At 44.0% G+C, this 21,084-nt stretch overlaps 1 protein-coding gene and 1 long non-coding RNA gene across 2 annotated transcripts in view; one reads left to right on the top strand and one right to left on the bottom strand.

Annotated features, from left to right (window-relative positions):
• LOC128407415 (uncharacterized) overlaps positions 1–21,084 on the top strand; it is a 107,536-nt gene that overhangs the window by 68,092 nt on the left and 18,360 nt on the right. The gene's annotated exons all lie outside the window — the stretch shown is intronic.
• The window catches only part of LOC128407412 (ankyrin repeat domain-containing protein 40-like), an 81,262-nt gene that overhangs the window by 45,671 nt on the left and 14,507 nt on the right, over positions 1–21,084 (bottom strand). The gene's annotated exons all lie outside the window — the stretch shown is intronic.

Below are 21,084 nucleotides of genomic sequence, written 5' to 3'. Positions count from 1 at the left end.
CTTTTACCAGCTGAATCTTATGCATTTAAATTACTTATGAGCCATTAAACTCTGAGAGAGCAGTTTGCAAATAAAACCAACGGAGCAACATACAATTAAGAACAACTACAACAGAGCAGAATCAAAGGACAACACAAAACAACATTTAAGAGCAAGCTCTGCTTGTCATACAGCTGTTTAAGGCACTGAAGCTCTGACTACTGGAGTGGGCAGAGCTATTTCCAACCCTCTACACACACACACACACACACGCACACACACACACACACACACACGCAATACTCACAGTGGTTCACTGTGTCTCAGTTCAGGTCACTATGTAACTACTGTGCTGGTGTGTTGTGTAGGCACAAGTAAGGAAACAGCAGCTGGAACTAAGGAGGGCAGATGTAAAACAGGACAGGGCTCCTTGCACCTTCAGTTCTAGTCATGTAGACAATAGAAGTTCAGCAGGTGTCATCTGCATGACAAAAAAAGGATAGTTTGCATGCAATTCCCTTTGGAGAGCCAGTGTGGTGTAGTGGTTAAGAGCGGTAGACTTGTAATCTGGTGAACTGGGTTTGCTTCCCTGCTCCTCCACATGCAGCTGCTGGGTGACCTTGGCCCAGTCACACTTCTCTGAAGTCTCTCTCTCTCTCTCTCTCTCTCTCTCTCTCTCTCTCTCTCTCTCTCTCTTTTAAATAATTTTTATTAACAGACCAATCAAATCAAATCAAATCACATTAATTCCAAATTACAGAGCAAATTTTAAATTTTTGTTGGGGGTACCCATATTTCAAGTTCCGAAAGGGATCCAATCATCTTGTTGCTGCTGCTTTAATATCCACAATTCTGTCCAAATGATGTTCACAATTCTGTCCAATCCTTTCTTGTTGTTTTCCACATCTCTTCTTGTTATTTTCATATATTTTTCCTTTTTCTTTGTGACCTCTGATAGTCTCTGCAAGCGAGTTGAAGACAAATGTTTTTGTAGTCCTGTGTGGGTTTTTCCATTCATCCAAGAGTCATATTCAGACGGCTGCTGCCTTTCATCACTTCCATAGAGAAAACAATTTTACCATCCATTCGTTAATCTTCGCAGGCCTGTCACTCCCTTTCTCAGTCTTCGGAGGAGGTTCTGCCAGGAGTCCAATATGATAACCGCCATAGCTTCCTCCTCTTCGATCATCAATCTTTCGACAAAACCTGCCAACATGGCAACTCTCTTTTTATAGCTGCGTCATTCCAAAAGCCCTTATTCTTTTCCAAGTCTCCATAAGCCAAACCTTTGGTTAATAGTTCATTTCCACACAGTTTTTTAATCATCCCACTTATAGGCAATTGTGCAACGGTTATTTCTTGGGGAGAGGTTGTTAGGTAATCACATAGAGAGAAAAAAGAAAAGTCCCACCCCCTTCCAGTCCCGTTCCGACATACCGACCCTTTGATGCATCTTCTTCTTGATTTATTGTCCTGTTGAATCCAACCCATCACTCTACTTCACAGAGGTCACTTTAATTAGCAGTCTTAACTCCCGTTCTTCACTTGAAATATGTGCATTTGCTTCTCTCCAACTGTTTTGAGCTCCTGCAACCAGTTCGCGCGATCAGAGACAGCGTCTAGGAGAGCCGTCTCCCATGGGTGCTGTGCGCCTAGTGCCTTCATCCCCTTCTTTCGAACTCAGGGGTGATTTATGGCAACAGCAGGCGAGGCAGTGTTTCCCCATTCCCTGGGGTAACAAGGGAGGCTGCATACTTCTCTGAAGTCTCTCAGCCCCACTCACCTCACAGAGTGTTTGTTGTGGGGGAGGAAGGGAAAGGAGAATGTTAGCCGCTTTGAGACTCCTTCGGGTTGTGATAAAGCGGGATATCAAATCTGAACTCCTCCTCTTCTTCTTTTCTATGCAACTTGCCATGCAGCGTAAATTCCTTCTGCTACACAACTATCTATTATAGGTGCAGGAGTCCTGTGCTTATTTTCAGCTGCCCATCCTGCACTGCATAAAAACAACAGAGGTAGGTTCAGGGCTAAGTCAAGTAAATGGGAATACTAGATTATGATCTATCAAAATGCCCTGCTCATTAGCTTCTCAGCTCTGTAGCTATTTACATCTGGAGACAAAGCACTACATTCCAGCTCAGCAAAGCCATTCTTAAAGATAAGTTAGCCTGTGTGCTTCTTAAGTAAATTGTGCTTCTCCACTTCTGACAAGAGAATCATAACTGTCCATACTGTGAATATAACACGAGTCAGGGGGAAATGTTCAGGGCTTATTCCCTTGGTACATTTGTGCTAGTAAAGAAAATCTCTACTCTCCCCACTGTTCACTTACGACACTGCTTAACAGATTGGAGAACTGGGCCAAAACTAACAAAATGGATTTCAATAGGGACAAATGTACACTTAGGCAGGAAGAACCAGCTGCACAAATAAAAGATGGGGGACATCTGGACTGCCAGTAGTACATGTGAAAAGGATCTATGAGTCTTTGCAGACCACAAGCTTAACATGAGTCAACAGTGTGATGCAGCAGCAAAAAAAGCTAATGCTGTACAGTGGTACCTCGGGTTTCATACGCTTCAGGTTACAGACTCCGCTAACCCAGAAATAGTGCTTCAGGTTAAGAACTTTGCTTCAGGATGAGAACAGAAATCGGCCTCCAGCGGCACAGCAGCAGCGGGAGGCCCCATTAGCTAAAGTGGTGCTTCAGGTTAAGAACAGTTTCAGGTTAAGTACGGACCTCCGAAACGAATGAAGTACTTAACCTGAGGTACCACTGTTCTGGGTGCCACAGTTTAAAAAGGATGTTGACAAGCTGGAATGTGTGCAGAGGAGAGCAAGCAAGATGATCAAGGGTCTGGAAACCAAGCCTTATGAGGAACAGGCTAATGTGTCACGACACACATTTGGAAAGCTCTGAGCTAAGAGAATTGAGTATGTGACAAAAATGAGATGAGATATAAAAGCCATCTTCCAATATCTATGCGGCTGCCACATGGAGGATGGAACAAGCTTGTTTTCTTCTGCTCCAGAGGCTAGGGCACAGACTAGTGGATTCAAGAAGATTCCAACTCAATATCAGGAAGAACTTACTGACAGAAGAAGTCGTTTGACAGTGGAACAGACCTTCCCAAGAGATGGTCTGTGGCAAAACCTACAAACCTTACATGCTGTTTGTTATACTCCAGAATTCATTCTGACGCCAGATTATAATATAGCAATAACTTTCAGACTGAGTGCAGTGCTTAAACACCCTACACTTTTTTGGGGCTCACAGCTCTCCAAGGAATGAAAATCTGGGGCTGGAATCCACACGCGAATGAAACCACAATCCTCCCACAGACCTCAGATTCACTTTCTGGTCCACTAGAGATAAGCACTTTCCCTTCTGTTCTGCTAAACCACAAATGCTTGGCTGCCAAAGGGAAAAGGAGGAGCATCTTTACGAAATGCAGTGCCAAGTGCCCCGTCTGCTGCAAATGGTATGCGCTGGTGGTAACTATCTGCAGAATGTTCAAGCGGAACCATTTTGAAGGAGAGAGAAGCGAACCGTCACACAACAGCCTCACTTTATCCCACGGCTCATCACTTAAATAGCATTGGCTGCGCTGAGCTAAGCGTCTGTGTTGTTTTAACCAGCTGCTTCTTGATCTGATCTCAACCACCCACCTATGGAGAAGCAGCAAAATGGCTAGGGCTGAGTAAAAGGAGACGACTTCTGAGGCAAAAACACACTTGGAATATATAGGCTGCTTAAGGCGGGTATGATCACACTTCTGTCACAGAACTCTGTGCAAGATCACCAGATCAAATTGCAAGGCTGGAAGGCTGCATAGACGCCATACATTGAAAGCACACGACTCCCACAAAAACTCATTGAAACCGTAGTTTGTTAAAAGTGTTGGGAATTGTAGCTCTGTGAGGAGTAAACTACATTCCCAGGATCCTTTGAGGGAAATCATGTGCTTTCAAAGTAGGGGGTGCACGCAGCCAAAGCATGTGAGTAAGGGGAGGGTATATTTGGGCCAATTCAGACCTACATAGGATCCGCACACTGAAGAATAGGTTTTCAGGTAACTAATGACTTGCATTGTAAAAGGAATCCCATCTACCCTCCCTCTTAAGTATGGAGATGTCTGTCAGTTTCAGATTTAAGGGGATTAAAAAAAAAAAACAAACCAACCTATAAGGGACAGTAAAATGTATTTTTCCACTATTAACCTCAATGCATGTCAGGAAAAACTTAAATTTTGGTACATTAGGCTGTTCTGAAAGGTACAGGAGCAGGGCCAGTAATAAACTTGTACATTTATTTCGCAAACTGAAAGCTCCCTCGAACATTAAGTTAAATCTGTGGTTGCCAATTCAACCTTAAAAGGTGCTTTGCAATTAATGGTTCCCGTTCCAAAGAGCTGGATGGCACAGAATTATTTTGAGGGCTTATTTACACAAATGAAAACAATACTTTTATCTCACAGTCTGAAGAATCACGAGGGGAGCAATCACATATAGTGGTGACCTGTATAAATGATCCCTCCGTGTGACCCATCGTGGTCAGGCCACGAGACCATTTGCGGTGGCCCAACTAATTCTCAAGGCAATTGTGTGCCTATAGGGGTGTAGAACCTCAGGCCTGGGGCCCAAATGCAGCCCTACAGAGACCTCTCCAACAGACCCTCTGTACTCTTCCCAGGCCACAGCATTCATTGGACCTGCTCTGTGCCCTCCTTGAGTGCTTGTGTTTGGCTGAAACAAGTCTCTCTCTTTTTTTTAATAGAAGAGTTTGGATTTGATATCCCACTTTATCACTACCCAAAGGAGTCTCAAAGCAGCTAACATTCTCCTTTCCCTTCCTCCCCCACAACAAACACTCTGTGAGGTGAGTGGGGCTGAGAGACTTCAAAGAAGTGTGATTAGCCCAAGGTCACACAGCAGCTGCATGTGGAGGAGCAGGGAAGCGAACCCTGTTCACCAGATTACAAGTCCACCGCTCTTTACCACTACACCACGCTGGCTCTCTGAAACATGTCTCTTGAATTGTGATAACACCTCTTGCTTTCTGGGATGAAGAGGGTGTGTGTGTAAACCTCTAACTTTGGTGTGGCTGGAATACAGTTTACTGTACAAATGAGTTTCATCCATTGTTCTGCCCATTTTTGTCTTTGGTTCTAGTTCCCACCGCTCATAGGAGGTTTCCCGGGAGGGAATGTGACCACAAGTTCTCCATCCCCTGGTGCATATGAACTCAATTATTTGACCGTGCTGTGAAAGCAAATGGGGTTGAAAAAATGTGACTTGTCTCTTCTATTTTTTAAAGACAAGAGGCAGGGCATACTTTTAAAAAACCGAATAAATCAAATACATCAGAAGTTATGCTTTGGATATAGAGCATCAAAAAAGTTGCTTCATTCCATTCCAACCATTTTTTAAAAGTGCTGCAGTACAAAAGGGGGCATCTGCCAAGGAGTAAGCATTGCTGATGGCCAGCCCCCCACTACCCTCCAAACAGGAAAAAAATGCTTGTACAGGGAATTTTTGTGCTTGGTATTCTGTGCAAGGTACACAAGATGGTGCTTGAGAAATAATGGCCCACATCCCATTGCTTTTCACTAAGTCAAACACCAGGTGGCACTTGACATCACAAGATAGAGATGCTTGGAACTGTTAGAGGAAATTTTAGAACTGCCTATTTTGCTCATTAGCTTCTTTAGCTGGTGTTTATGAAGCGAGGGGGAATTCCTCCCCCTGCCCCGTTATGACAAAATACGTGTAGGATGGTCAAGCGCAAAGGATGAGAGCATTTCTGTACCTTTTAACAGCTGCACGGAAGAGGGAAATCTCAACAGATGCTGCTGCCAAACTGCACCTGCCAAAATTCCCTGTTCTACCCTGCTACAAAAGAGCCCTGCCTCCATTTCGTATCTAATCACCAAGAACATACAGTTTTGTAAGACACACTGACTTAATATTCCTTATACCCACTAGCATTGGAGCAAGCAATCCTCTGATCTCTGATTCTTCTTATGCCTCAAAGCAGCTCGCACTACAACCTATTGTTGAAGACTATGAACAGTCTGTTTAGGATGAACTATAGTACAGCATCTATTACTTCTGCATGGGACTATTTGGATTTTGTGTAATGCAGCTACACGGATTTTTAAAATCATCCATTTGTGTTTCTTATGTGTTGGATCACACTTTTGTCCCTTAGAGTATTTGTTGGCTTGAGTTCGAAAGCACGTCAAAGTGCAAGTAGATAAATAGGTACCACTCTGGCAGGAAGGTAAACGGCGTTTCCATGCACTGCTCTGGTTTGCCAAAAGCGGCTTAGTCATGCTGGCCACATGACCCGGAAGCTGTACGCCGGCTCCCTCGGCCAGTAAAGCGAGATGAGCGCCGCAACCCCAGAGTTGGCCACGACTGGACCTAACGGTCAGGGGTCCCTTTACCTTTACCATTTCTAAGAATATAAATGGTGTTTTGTTTCCGTACCACCATATCATAAAATATTGGGGTGTTGTAGAACTGTGAAACATAAAAACCAGATACAAGTCATAAAGTGACTGGTTATTGTTTTCAGATCTGCAGTACAGAAGAGGACACACATATTGGCATTTGCTGGAGGTGTGAGTGGCAACAAGGCATCTCTAAATTAATATTTGGCATATTTATTCAATCTCTTTGCTCATGTTTCATGGTCCCCGTTTATACGACACTGCAATGAAACTGATGAATGTGTCTGCTGGAGTGGGCTTGAATTCAGCAAAGCTTATGGCATAATAAATGTATGTTGTCTTTAAGGTGCCATGAAACTCAGGCCCAGGACATTCAATAGTTTAGGGGCAGAACACTTCCCTAACAGCCTGTTCGGTCCCTCCCTGGGATGTGAATCCCCATCTCCACACCTGCTGGGCTCCTTTCCTCAAATCCTCCTGCTCATCAGATGTGTTCACACTAATAGGTTAAAATGTAGCTCTGTCATTTTTACTCCATTTCAACCAAAGCTGGTTTGGGGGGTGGAATGCATCAAAACACAGTATTTCATCAGAAACAAAAAGGTAGATATAGGATAGATATGGATTATGGCTAATGCTATGTGTGCACAGCACTGGGAGGAGCGCACTGAATGCAAAGTAATCAGGAATGTGTAAACCGCTTCATGATGATTTGTGCTCACGATGCTATTGGGGCGGTCGTACCTTCAGTACGATTTGTGCCTGCAAGTCTTTTCAGGCAGTTGTACTTGCTTCGTTTCCAAATAGTGCATATCCTGCAATTTCCTGCTGAGATCCAGTATCTTCTCATACCACAGATGTTCAGGGTGGGTTGTCCTTCTTTGTTGCATTACAGCCTCTCCAGACAGCAACAATGTGGTAGCATTGGGGATGCATCCCAGAACAAACCAATAAAGCAGAACAAATCCACCACTAATGCCCCAAAGAAGTTCTTAGAAAGTAGAACCCTTCTCTTTTTATTATTATTTCCCCATCTTTTCTATTTCTATTCCTCTCTATTCTCATATATTATGTTACCGAAAACTACTCATTAAACATCTTGACGCCACTAACGTTCAGGTTTAAGGGGCAGGGAGAGGTCATCCTTTATTTTCCTGCAGCATTAAGACCAGAAGGGAATGCCCTTTTAAATAAATAAAACCTGCATCTTAAGCTCCTCATCCTGCAATCCCTTCAACAGAGATTAAAAACCTCACAAAATGCAGTGACCCTCCGTTTCCTGTGCACAGTGGTTTGGACACTGAGCACTCCAGGGTTAATTGCCTTTTTTAAAGGTCCACCTGATAAGAATGTCCTACAAACCTGTTTAAAAACACAGGGGGGCAAGTCCACCTCTGCTGTCTTCTGGACCTTGATCTGGCAGCTTTTCTGGTTCTTCTGGTTCACTAGCAAACCTGAACCTGAGAAGCATGCAGGCCATTTGTGTTTGCTGCCACCAGCATTTTACTTCGCATCACAGCGACCTGAATTATCCATGCAAGCAAAGGGCTCATGGGTGCAGCAGTACTGACTAAAAGGGCTGGAAGACTGGATATGGGTGGTGCTGAGTTAAAGGATAAGATGGGGCTAGGACTGGCAGAATTCCTGTGCCTTTAGCAACTGCATGGCAAGGGGAAATTCAAGAGCTGAAGCTTTCTTCATGGCAAGAATTCTGCATCCGCTGACGTTTGGCCTGGAAAAGGACTCATAGGAAGCTGCCTTATATAGAGTCAGAATACTGGTCCATTTAGCGCAGTACTGTCCTCACTGACTAGTAGACTCTCTTAAGGGTTTTGTGTGTAGCAGGTTCTCTGATTACTACCTGCCGATGCTGGTGATTGAACCAGGAATCTTCTACATACGAAGCAGATTCTCTACCACTGAGCTACAAAAGTCGTTTTATTGCAGGGTGGGGAGATCATGGTTCCAAGCCAGCTATCCTATGTTAATTTAACACTTCTAATGGAAAAGCAACCCTCTGTTGTATGTTAAATTAGTACTGCAGTAAGAGCACTAATTTGCACAGTGGTACCTCAGGTTACAAACAACTCGGGTTACAAACACTTCGGGTTACAGACTCCACTAGCCCGGAAGTAGTACCTCAGGTTAAAAACTTTACCTCAGGATGAGAACAGGAATCGTACGCTGGCAGCAGCAGGAGGCCCCTTTAGCTAAAGTGGTACCTCAGGTTAAGAGCTGTTTCAGGTGAAGAACGGACCTCCGGAACAAATGAAGTTCGTAACCAGAGGTACCACTGTATACATTTTGGTGCTGTATAGCAATCTTAGAAGCCTTCTACTTCCTTGCATTTTGTGGCCTTTTCGCCCTCACCGCTTACAACATTTCCCCTCCGCACTCATGTGAGGGTGTTTGTGTAATCTGCCAAATTTGGGTAATGCTTCATTCATTGGACAAACTTAGCTATGGCCCAGGAAAGCTTCTGGTGCAATCACTCCACTGTTGTTATTGCTGCAATGGACTTAACACGGCTACACCTCTGAGTTTTGTGTCTATGGGAAGGTGAAAGGAAAAGAGACGCTCTGGGCTGCTCTTCCTAATCCTAGCACTCCTCCTTGCAGTGACTCCATTGCTGAGGAACAGGAGAAGCTTGCCCGGCTTTTATTTCCTGTTTGACTGCCAATATAATGAGTTTAGTGACACACAAGGGAAAGCGTGTCCATACTGGCTCCTGCCTTAATTGCTAAGGGCGCTCCTAGATGTCAGCTTCCCCAGCAACAGTAGCTGTGTGCAAAACTGAGAGGAAAACAGGAAGCGCCTCACATTATCATGGGGCTTAGAGATACCATTTCTAGTTTTGCGCAGTGGATTCTGTTATTGCTCCCTCACACAGGCACACACACCAGTAGTCCTTTGCAACTATCTGCATGGGATTTGGAATCTGGCACACAATTAACACCTGGCTTGCAGGTAAGCAACACTACAGTGTACCAATTATTTGCAAAAGCACTAAAATCAATAGGAAAAGCCAGTATCAGGAAGCACTGACATTACCTTAGCAGCGTCCTTTTTCCTAAATGGAATTGGGGGGGAATTGCTCATTTGACTCTGTTAGATAATTGGGTATGACAAGGAGTAAATAATTTATTTTAAAGTGCCAAATGGTGTTATTGAAATTTTCAAGCTATCTCTACTGCTCTGTGCCTATCTTAGCGTCCTCAACTTCAGGATTAGGCTGCCTGGGTACCGAAAAAGAGCCCTGCACCTTTCATAGTTGTGGAGAAGAGGAAATTTGAGCAGGTGTAGCTTGTAGTGGGAACTGTATCTGCTGAAATCCCCTCTTCTGTCCAACTATTAAAGGGGCAGCAGCCATGTTCTCTTTTGCATTTAGCTACCCTAAGATTTGTGGGACGCGGGTGGCGCTGTGGGTAAAACCTCAGCGCCTAGGACTTGCCGATCGCATGGTCGGCGGTTCGAATCCCCGCAGCGGGGTGCGCTCCCGTCGTTCAGTCCCAGCGCCTGCCAACCTAGCAGTTCGAAAGCACCTCCGGGTGCAAGTAGATAAATAGGGACCGCTTACCAGCGGGAAGGTAAACGGCGTTCCGTGTGCTGCGCTGGCTCGCCAGATGCAGCTTGTCACGCTGGCCACGTGACCCGGAAGTGTCTGCGGACAGTGCTGGCTCCCGGCCTATAGAGTGAGATGAGCACACAACCCTAGAGTCTGTCAAGACTGGCCCGTACGGGCAGGGGTACCTTTACCTTTTTACTTTACCCTAAGATTAATATTAAGAACATATAAATAGTAATCTGCCATTGGCCCAATCAAACCCAGGACTGTCTTAAACAGAGCAGCAGTCTTTTTTTCAAGCTCTGATGAAGGGATAATTCCCAGCTTTGCTATCTATCTTATATATTTTAGCTGGAGATGCTGGGCAAGAATTGGGACTGAAGTTTAGGGGAAAATATTAAGGTTGCCATTACATATTGTAAACCATTACTTTTCTGTGGAGATTATAACCATCATTTCCTATTTCCAGTGCCCAGGCTGGGAGTGACATTGCTTACTGTAGCCCAAATGGCACCACCCACAAATGAGAGACGCATCATCTCTGCCTGGGAGACCAGGGTTCAAATCCCCACTCGCTCATGAAGCTCACTGGGTGGCCTTGCACCAGGCACTGCCTCTCAGGGTTGCTGTGGGGATTAAATGGGGGGTGGGGAGAGCCATGTCCACTACCCTGAACACCTTGGAGAAAAAGATGTGATATAAATGCAATAAATGAATGAATAAGGTTCACTCCTCCTCCTTAAAAAAAGGAAAAGTATTTGGGTTTTTTTTTAATCCAGCCTAATTGAGTCATTTGAGGCCCATGGGCATGTTTACAACCTTGGGAGTGGGCCATGGGCACCCTCACAAAAATGACTGTTAATGGGTTGGGGGGCTGCCCATTCACCAAAACGACTGCCGTAGTAGTACATTTTTGATCTATGGGCTACTTTTAAAATGAGGCTGCATTTTAAATTGCAATTTAACCTGTGTTTTAAATTGGTCCGTCCCGTCCCCCATTATGTTTTTACTGTAATTTTTACTGTTGTTAGTCGCCCTGAGCCCAGCTCTGGCCAGGGAGGGCGGGGTATAAATAAAGATGATGATGATGATTATTATTATTATTATTATTACATGCGGCCAGCCACACAAACACCACTTTTACAGAAGGCAAGCTCCCCATCTTCCAATACACACAAGCCTAGCAAAATAAAAAGGAACACACACAAACCCAGCCAGAGAGACAAAATCAGCCCTAGAGAGAGGGAGAAACTCAAGAGGCCAAAAAACAGCAACAAAAAACAGCAAACTTACAAGCTACACACTCCCTCCCACAATAGTAGTGGGTTATTGGTGGTTGCTGCTGCCCTCCCCACAACCTCACCTTTTTCTGTCTGCTTCTTTCAACCTTTATGCAGGCCCCTTCCCCACATTCCCTTGTGGGGTTGAGTCCTGGTCTCAGCCTGGAGAAGGTCATGGAGTTGAGAGAGGAAGTGACCTTTTCCCACTTCCCTTCTATGTGCTTTTTAAAGGGTGTGATTGGCCCCTGCCTACTGCCTGTGATCAGATGTATAATGTGCAATTAATTCCACCAGGGCCAATGCCTTAAGGGGACCCAGACTCTGAGCTTTTTTGTGGGGGGAGGGAGAGAGTAAACCTCTAACCACACTAGAAGAAAAGATACAAAGCAATATGTACAGGCATACTTCTAAGCTATTTCTGGGAGGGAAGCCAGCCAGGCTGTTCCCTGCCTTCCAGTGTTTTTAACCAATGAGTAAAGTCAGAACTGTGATTGATTTATTTGGCTGACATGTTGCAAGAATCCCTTTCTAATCCCTGGAATCACCCAGATTTCCCCTTTGATTCCTTTATTCCTGGCAACTTTTCCTATGGTGGTTTCATGAGAGATCAAGTGCTGTCTAGAAGTTATTTCTACTACACAATAAGCAGCTGGGGTCCAGGCAGTCATTAAGAATTTAGTGTAAAATTAACAAAATTAACAAAGCATCAGTTCATCAGAACAAAGGGAACCACCACTAGCCGCACATGGTTACATCTGGAGATTTTTTGCCTCCTATATCAGGGGTCAGCAAACTTTTCAGCAGGGGGCCAGTCCACTGTCCCTCAGACCTTGTGAGGGACCGGACTATATTTTGAAGGGGGGGAAATGAACAAATTCCTATGCCCCACAAATAACCCAGAGATGCATTTTAAATAAAATCACACATTTCACTCATGTAAAAACACCAGGCAGGCCCCACAAATAACCCAGAGATGCATTTTAAATAAAAAGGCACATTCTACTCATGTAAAAACACGCTGATTCCCAGACTGTCCGCGGGCTGGATTTAGAAGGCGATTGGGCCGGATCCGGCCCCGGGCCTTAGTTTGCCTACCCGTGTCCTATATCTTCGCAACAGCTACGTAAGGTAGGTTAGGCTGAGAGCTGATGACTGACCTAAGATGGGAAGTGAACAAAAACAACAAGTGAGTTTAAAATATGAAACTGACTGCATGTGCTCAGAGTATTCTCTTTTTGTTTGTTAAGGTTGCCCAGATGTTTGTGTTTTGCTGAGAGATGTGAAACAGTACAGCCTCAGAGTATTTTTTTTCGTAGTCAATGCAAGTTTGATTAATAATATTTGGGGGGGGATGTAATTCATACTATGTTTTCATACTATGTTGAATGTTTCATCTGTGCAAGCCTATCAGTTACCCAAACAGAATGACCCCCCCATCCATGTGCTGTCCTGAGGGTTCCCCCAGTCACCCCAGAGTCAATTATGCAGATGCCTTGTGCAGGGCCTCTGCTGATGGTGTTTGTTAGGTGAATCCTACCAATAGCCTTTAAGATACCTCAATATGGATTTTCTGGTGCCTTATTTCATGCATTGCTTTTGAAGGGGAAGGAGAGTCCTATTTTTTGAATTCCTCCAGGGCCCCCAACCACCTTAATCTGGCCTTGCTAGCCAAAGGGAGAAAAAATGGAGGTGCTGCAGAAGTCTCAAGGCCACCGGAGGAAGTCATTGTCGCCATTTGCACCAACAAGCACCTCACTGGTGCTATTAGATGTTTGAGGGGAGACAGAAAACTGGGGTGGGGAGGTTGGAGTGGCTGAAACACTGAACAACTTCACCTCACATTGCAACATGTTCTCAGAGTGTTGTCGTTTAGTCGTGTCCGACTCTTCGTGACCCCATGGACCAGAGCACGCCAGACACTCCTGTCTTCTACTGCCTCCTGCAGTTTGGTCAAACTCATGCTGGTAGCTTCGAGAACACTATCCAACCATCTCGTCCTCTGTCGTCCCCTTCTCCTTGTGCCCTCCATCTTTCCCAACATCATGGTCTTTTCCAGGGAGTCTTCTCTTCTCATGAGGTGGCCAAAGTATTGGAGCCTCAGCTTCACAATCTGTCCTTCCAGTGAGCACTCAGGGCTGATTTCCTTAAGAATGGATAGGTTTGATCTTCTTGCAGTCCATGGGACTCTCAAGAGTCTCCTCCAGCACCATAATTCAAAAGCATCAATTCTTCAGCGATCAGCCTTCTTTATGGTCCAGCTCTCACTTCCATACATCACTAGTTCTCAGAGTAGGCCTATCTAAATTAATAAATCTAAGTTAGTCATGCCCATTAACTTTCACTGGGTCTACTCTGGGGCTAGCACTGGATACAGCTCATTATTTCAGGTCTCATTTGTTATTTAGAATTCAAATTACATTTTTTAACATAAAAAGGGAATTTTTAAAAATTGACTGATGAGGAATATACAGACTGAGCAGCACATTTTAGTTCTGCATCCATAAAATCAGGCAGAAAATCATCATAATCTAGAAATGGGACGGTATACTGTAGTATTTTTCCTTCTTGTCAATGAAAAGCCAAATGATTCTTCAAACCGAGCGTATTGTAGCAAGTATACAGCTCTTGCTCTCGTAATGAAAATAGTCTGCAGCATCCAACAAAAGCCTAAAAGGCCTCTGACAGGAAAACGCCAGAGTGGCACTCTCCAGTGTCATCCAGGACTAGATTATTCCCAGAGCAGCTTGTTGTTTCCAGAAAAGACAATTTGAAATTCAGTGGGTGGGTGTGACGTGAGCTTCCTAATCATGTGCTGCTCAAATCAAGCTCTCTTGTTCTGGCAAATGGAAAGATGCTCAAGGGGGGCAATCTCTTGATTTCTATAGGCCAGCCACAAAATTACTGTGGAACTTGAGTCTGTGTAACAAACAGCCAAAAGCACACCTTAGCCGCACATCCGCAGCCATATTCACAAAGCAGATCGCTTAAAGGCTTCACTGTAACGTAATTCCACTCTAATCCTGCATCATGATTTGCACTGCTTCGTGATCTGCAGGCTAAGAACATCAGTCTCAGGTGCACAAGGGAGCTACTGTAAAGCTGGTCAGACTGCTTGTCCATCTAGCACACACAATATTACCCACTCTGGCTGGCAGCAGCCCTCTTTCTTAACAACGGCTACCTGACTTTTTGAAACTGGAGATGCCAGGGAATGAGATTGGGCCTTTGGCATGAAAACGGTGCCCTCTACCCAGTGAGATACAGTCTTATCTCCAAAACCCTCCTCCAAATTCCCAAGGGAGCCGATTTACAGCATAAGAATAGAGTCAACAGGGATGCAGCCAAACAGAATGATTTATTCAAACACCACTGTGAGTATCTCTCTGTGGATCAATGGCCAACTTTTTATCAGTGGCAAAATGGGAACCGTTGGTGCAGGAGTTAATTTTGATAGCCCCCATAGCCATGGGAATAGCTGGGGGCAGGGAGGGGCAGCTGCCCCCCCCATCAAGTAAAACAATATGAACAATCGTGTCAGTTCTGCCCCCCCAACAAGGTCCTGCCCCCTAGAACAACAAAAAAGCCCATAGCCACATCCCACAAATAGAGTCCATAGACATGCCCAAAATCTTGGCAGCTGTGTTGATCCAAAACACAGAGAACAAGAAAGAACAGCACTACATGACATCAAACCCAATTTATCAGGCTGAGCTGATGGTGAAAGAATAGTGAGGTTGGTCAGGGTGGTGTAGTGGTTAGCGCACGAATACCCAATATGATGCTTTCCAAGTGTTGGACTACAACTCCCATTCACGACAGCACTGCCTTTCCTAAAGCTTCTCTCTGTCCTTTCTGCACCTGTCCTCGTAGCACCTTGCTGTGATGTTGGAAACAGAGCAGAGAAAGGATGCTGTTATTCTCATATTCTGTGTACTGTATGTCCTATAATCAGGCCAGCATTTTGGGACCATCCAAAAAGAAAGTTATCCTTTTAAGAGGAAGAAAGAAAGAAAGATTGTCTTCTCATGCTTGGTCATATTTTAACCATTGCCCAGTCATGTCTTTTCCACAAATCTACTACACATACATAATAAAGGGCATATATTTTATGGACTGCACCTTGGTGCTCAATGAACCTGGAAGAGGTTTGGCAAGACCTTGAGATTGAGGCCCCTTGTCGTAAGAGACAGGGCATGTTTTCCTATGGGGCCTGCATTCTACAAATGAGGTCAGCCTAGTAGTTTATCAGATTATTCATCTGAAGCTTGGTTTTTCAAAGTCAGCTACACAAATCCAATCAAAACAGAGCCTGTTGGGTCAAATCTGAAAGTAACAAAACAAGGGCAGAGAGATGGGGGTAAAAGGGTCTGTAACTCTGCGTTACTGCATGCCAAGATTTTTCTAAAAATATTTTACAACTGTTCTCAGCTCTGCACACTGATCATGCTTTATCTGTGAGGTAAATGTCTGAGAATACTGAGGGCAGTGTGCTTTATCCTGCTAAATGCCCCCCCCCCCACTTCTATGCAGCAAGCTTTCTCCACTAATATATAAAGCCAACAGGGCAAAAAGCCACAGGAACACAGTCTGTTTGACTATGCCCAGCCACCACTACACTTTTCTGGAACAATCACTTCAGCAGGATTTTACAGTTTAGCAATTTTTTTTTTTTTAATGCTACTCACGAGAGGAATGCAGTCAACATTGTTCATTCAATTTAAATCAGCTTGCTGATGACCAAAAAAAAGGGGGGGGGGAGAGTGCTGAACCAGACAGTTTGCTTCATCGGTTTCCAAACGAGACATACAAACTCTGAGGTATTTCTTATTCAAACATTATAGAACAGTACAGAGTTCTAAAACCAACCTGATCACGTATTATGTGCAAACAGATGCTACATAAACTAGCTGTCCTTGTTTCCAAAGCACCACTGGCTAGTACAGAAGTCAGCTATTTTGATGTTTCAGTTAATGCACAAACTGTGCAAATCTGCTAATTGGGATAGCCACGTTCCCCATACACGCCAGCAGATGTGCAGAGGTAGCAGCAGGCAATAGCAGCCAAAGAACTCAGGCAGGGCCCACAGTCTCAAGGTGTGGCTCCTCTAAGGGCTGTGACGGTGACCAGAGTCAAAGGAAGAACTTCCCTTTGGCATTTCAACTTCACACCAGCACTGACAGGAAATTCAAATTGTGGAGCAGAGGGTGGCAGCGGTTCTGCGCACAACAGATGGTGGCACACAGTTCACGGCAGGTGAAGGTGTGCATGCAGAGCATGGCGGGGAGAAGGGACAGAATGTGCCAGTGCAGTGGCAAAAATAAGCAAATGAGGCTTTTAGAGTGGAGATGAGAGAGAACTGGATAGAAGGGGGAGGGGGATGGAATCACATAAGCCTGCTGGCACCTGGCAGTCCTGGTACTGTACTGACCATCAGATTTTTGTACCCCTTTTAGGGCTGTGGAACACGTAAGTGCTGTTGACTAGAATGTGAGAAAAGGCACAACATGGTGGGTGCCCCTCTCCCAAGAAATAAGCCTGTGTCTATGTTATTTTAGGGACGTGGGTGGCGCTGTGGGTTAAACCACAGAGCCTAGGACTTGCCGATCAGAAGGTCCGCGGTTCGAATCCCCGCGACGGGGTGAGCTCCCGTTGCTCGGTCCCTGCTCCTGCCAACCTAGCAGTTTGAAAGCACGTCAAAGTGCAAGTAGATAAATAGGTACCGCTCCGACGGGAAGGTAAACGGCGTTTCCGTGGGCTGCTCTGGTTCGCCAGAAGTGGCTTAGTCATGCTGGCCACATGACCCGGAAGCTGTACGCAGGCTCCCTCGGCCAATAAAGCAAGATGAGCGCCGCAACCCTAGTCGGCCACGACTGGACCTAATGGTCAGGGGTCTCTTTACCTTTACCTATGTTATTTTACTGACTACACCAAGGGTACAGAACTTTGAAGGGCTGTTGACCTACAGGAAGCATCAGTCAGGGACTTCACTTGATGGAAGGCAAATCCAGGGTCAAATGTGGGTGGATCCTCTTATTTTCTCTCTCATTTCCTGGAACAAGGAAGGGAATGGCTGCACAGTGCTTGCTCTGAGTAAAAAATTGGGGCAGGTGGGGTTATGGTGGGAATAGCATGGTGTCCTTTTTTTTTTTTTACCATTACCACCAATTTCTGCTTATGCTTAGAATGTAGGCATCAGGTAGGTAGTTCCTCACACACACAAACAACAAACACTCCCTTCTTTTAACACACATAAACACACACACCACACAGAACAATTTCTGCTTCAATTTAGAAATCACCATCTTCCCTGGAGCTGCCACCATGTACCCAGAATTCATAATCACAATACACTGGCGCTGTATAAACCAGCCAGGCCACCGTAACCTCAACCCTCTCCTTCTCTCAGTTCAGCTCGAGTTTGCTTTTTCTTGGGAAAAACTCACGAGGCTAAAAGAATAGGCTTGTAGGGCAAAAATAGGCTTGTAGCATCTAGAAAGCCAAGGGCAGACCTGGAGGAAACTGCAGACTGCATGCAGCTCAAGGGCCACAGATCTGAGTTAGGCAATGGTGAATAATTTGCCCTTCTTCAGTTTTGGCATATCACTGCCTGTCAATTTTGCATGTGTGTGCTTTCACCTAAAAAAGTTTGGACTGGAAAATATAATGTACAGGAACTATATTTCTAACATGTATCTTGAAAGCACATCAGGTCAAAAGCTGACACTTTCCTGTATTAGGAAATATATTTTATACACTAGACTCAAGTCATGCTAGAAGTCACGTGGCTGATCTACCCTTTTACAAACCTATTTTAAGCTGTAGAGCATGAGACTCTTAATCTCATGGGTCATGGGTTCAAGCCCCATGGGCAAAAGGTTCCTGCATTGTAGGGGTTGGACTAGATGGCTCTCATGGTCCCTTTCCAACTCTACCATTCTAAGATTTTGTTTTAAAACAGCTTGCTAAAAACCTATAAAATGCCATTATGTACAAGAAAGTGACCTGCTTACTTTGAGCAGTCAGAGATGATGCATACACTGCCTAAGTAGCCAGATACTCTGAACCACTATACAGTTTTTGAAACACAAGTCACAATTTCTCTCCCACTAATCTTCGTAACTACATTTCAGAGCCAAATGGCAGTGATGGAGGCTGTAAAAGAAACGCAACAGTATACTGCACAATCCTGAGCTTGTCTTTGAGTTCAGTGGGATTTGCTCCCTGTCCATGATCAGTGTGCTTAAAACTGCAGTCCTGAGATTACACTGAGATTGACACAAAATTAGTAAGCACATTATTATTTTCCGCCAATGATACAATATGCACAGAGAGAGAGATGCAGACTGTTCATGAGATGAGGCCATTGTTTATAAATTACAGGGATACAGCAGTGTTCCACCTCATAGGTAATGTAATTAGATTCAGGACTTGCAGCCACAGTGACATTTGATTTAGTAATCTGGTCAGGTAAGTCGCATAATTTTGCAATGCATGATTCAATTTGACATTTCCCATCTCAAAAGTGAGCACTTTCTGGTGCGCAGAGTACATTTTGACATAAGTTCTCAAATGCATTAAGTGGAAACATATTACAAATCAAGTCCCGATGAAATCAACAGTACTATACAGTACTTTCCTGATACAATATGTGTAGGCTAAGGAAGGCATGTTCCACTTCTCTATTGGATTCCAAATTATTATTTGATGCCAAATTATGAGCACATCCTTTAAGTTCAAACAGCAGTGGCCAACGACATTGCATTGGCTGGTCCTGATTTCAGCCTAATTTTATTTTCTACCTATATTGGAAAAGATTTTGCCCAGAAGTCATGGGTCCAACTGAAAAATATCTGAATAATGTGCAATTGCATAACATTGCAAGGACACACACACACACACACGAATGCAACTGCACAAATGACAAAAGAAAATGAGGAAAAGGGACTTGCCTGACACACATCTCCTTTAACATTCCAATGGAACTGTTTTTGTGTGTTTTAATTATGTATTGATTTTATTGTTGTAAATCACTTACAAGCCATTGTGGTATATAAGCAGAATATAAATACTCCTCCTCCGACGAACCTTACTTGGGTTAAGCAGAAACCCTTCATTTCTTCCTAAGCAAAAACAAAAAACCTAGTAGTACCTATGTTGAATCTAATATGTAATCATCATAGTGTCTTGGTGATTAGTCACACTTCAATTCTGCAGTGACCTACAATAAACTTGCAATGCAAACCCTAAATACTCAAACCTTTTCTTTTTTAATTTGAGCATTTATTTGTTAAAGGATTTCTAGACCACTTTGCAGCCATAAATAATACACCAAGGGTTTGTCTTTAGGAGAAAAATTAAGGCAATCATCAAAACTGCCCATCCTTATCTGCAGTCTTTCTTCCAACCAGATCCACACCATAGAGTTAAAACACATCCAATGTACATTTAAAGTACAAAACTTCACTCAAAGAATCCTGGGACTTGTAGTTTAAGGTGCTGGGAACTGTAGCTCTGGGGGAGAAATGGTTTGCCCTGAAAAATCCTGGGAACTGTCATGTGCTATAAATGTATGGTATGGATCTGGACAGAATTAAGTTCCGTACATCAGTTAGAACAATGCCTTCAGTATTAAGAGGGTGAATTAAAAAACAAAAACCTACTCCAAAAGATGCAGTTCAACCCTACTTTTGTGTTAGCTCAACTAGGTTGCATGTGCATATCTTGTACCTTGATTATATGAACACATTATCCAATCGTGTCATTATCTGTGTCATGGAAGTTTGTTAGATGATAGTGATCTTGGTGCTATATGGCAAATTGAAAGGAGTCTGACCTTAATTCCTGGGACATTAACTTCAATTGAACAATAACTGCATTGTTCAGTTAATAATTTAAACACTAACAGAGAGCTCCATCATTTATATTACCGTGTTGCTTTTAGTGGGCAAATGGGAGCAGCTTAATGGGAGTGCAGAAAGGCACATAATTATCACACAGGAAGACGGCCCCAGCTCCATCCATGGCATATGCAGCATAATCTCTGGTAGCAGGATTTGGAAGATTCTTGTGTGAAAGCTATGCCCTGTGAAAGTAGACAATGCTATGCCAGTTCTGATCTGACAAAGTTGCTTTATACATTCAGTACTATTTGCTGGGTGTCAAGGTGAAGCAGATCCCGAGATCGATACAAGCGGACCAGATAGGAGGAGTGATAAAGGGACAAAAATCCCAAGCCTTATTACAGCTATTGAACTTTAGCACACACAGAAAGTAAAATCTATGTCAGGATTCAGTCCTCCTACTCTTGCTGGCCTTATTTTCCTCCACAGCCTCATTCCAGCCTCCCCAAAACAAAGTGTACAATGGTGCTAAGCAGCATGCTTGATTCTGTTCCAAGAACTTGGAAACACCCACCCCCATCCCAACTTAAAACCAGGAGCAGTGATGACTCAAAGGCATTTATCTCAATGGAGCCTGCAGAACACCAGAACTTAATTATATATACACATACTACAAAACTGACCCTGCATAGTGTGATGCAAGAATGACAATATGGGGCAAGAAAATGTCAGTCAAATTAGTTGTCAGGCTTTGGAAAACCACAGCTGCTATCTTGCTCCATATTTTACTTTTCAAACTGGCTCCAGAAAAATTCAACATTCACCCGCAGCAGAACTAACTTTATGTGTTAAGCTGCCTGTGTAAATTTCACTAGCCTCTACAAACCACTTTTTCTTATTATTTGGGGTGGGGAAGGAGTGGGGGAGTGTGTTTCTTCAAATACCCATTAAATGATATTTTGCAA

This window comes from Podarcis raffonei, chromosome 2 (genome assembly GCF_027172205.1).
Source record: "Podarcis raffonei isolate rPodRaf1 chromosome 2, rPodRaf1.pri, whole genome shotgun sequence".
Taxonomy (NCBI): domain Eukaryota; kingdom Metazoa; phylum Chordata; class Lepidosauria; order Squamata; family Lacertidae; genus Podarcis; species Podarcis raffonei.
Note: the sequence above shows the minus strand (reverse complement) of the source record. Positions and strands in the feature narration are given on the sequence as shown.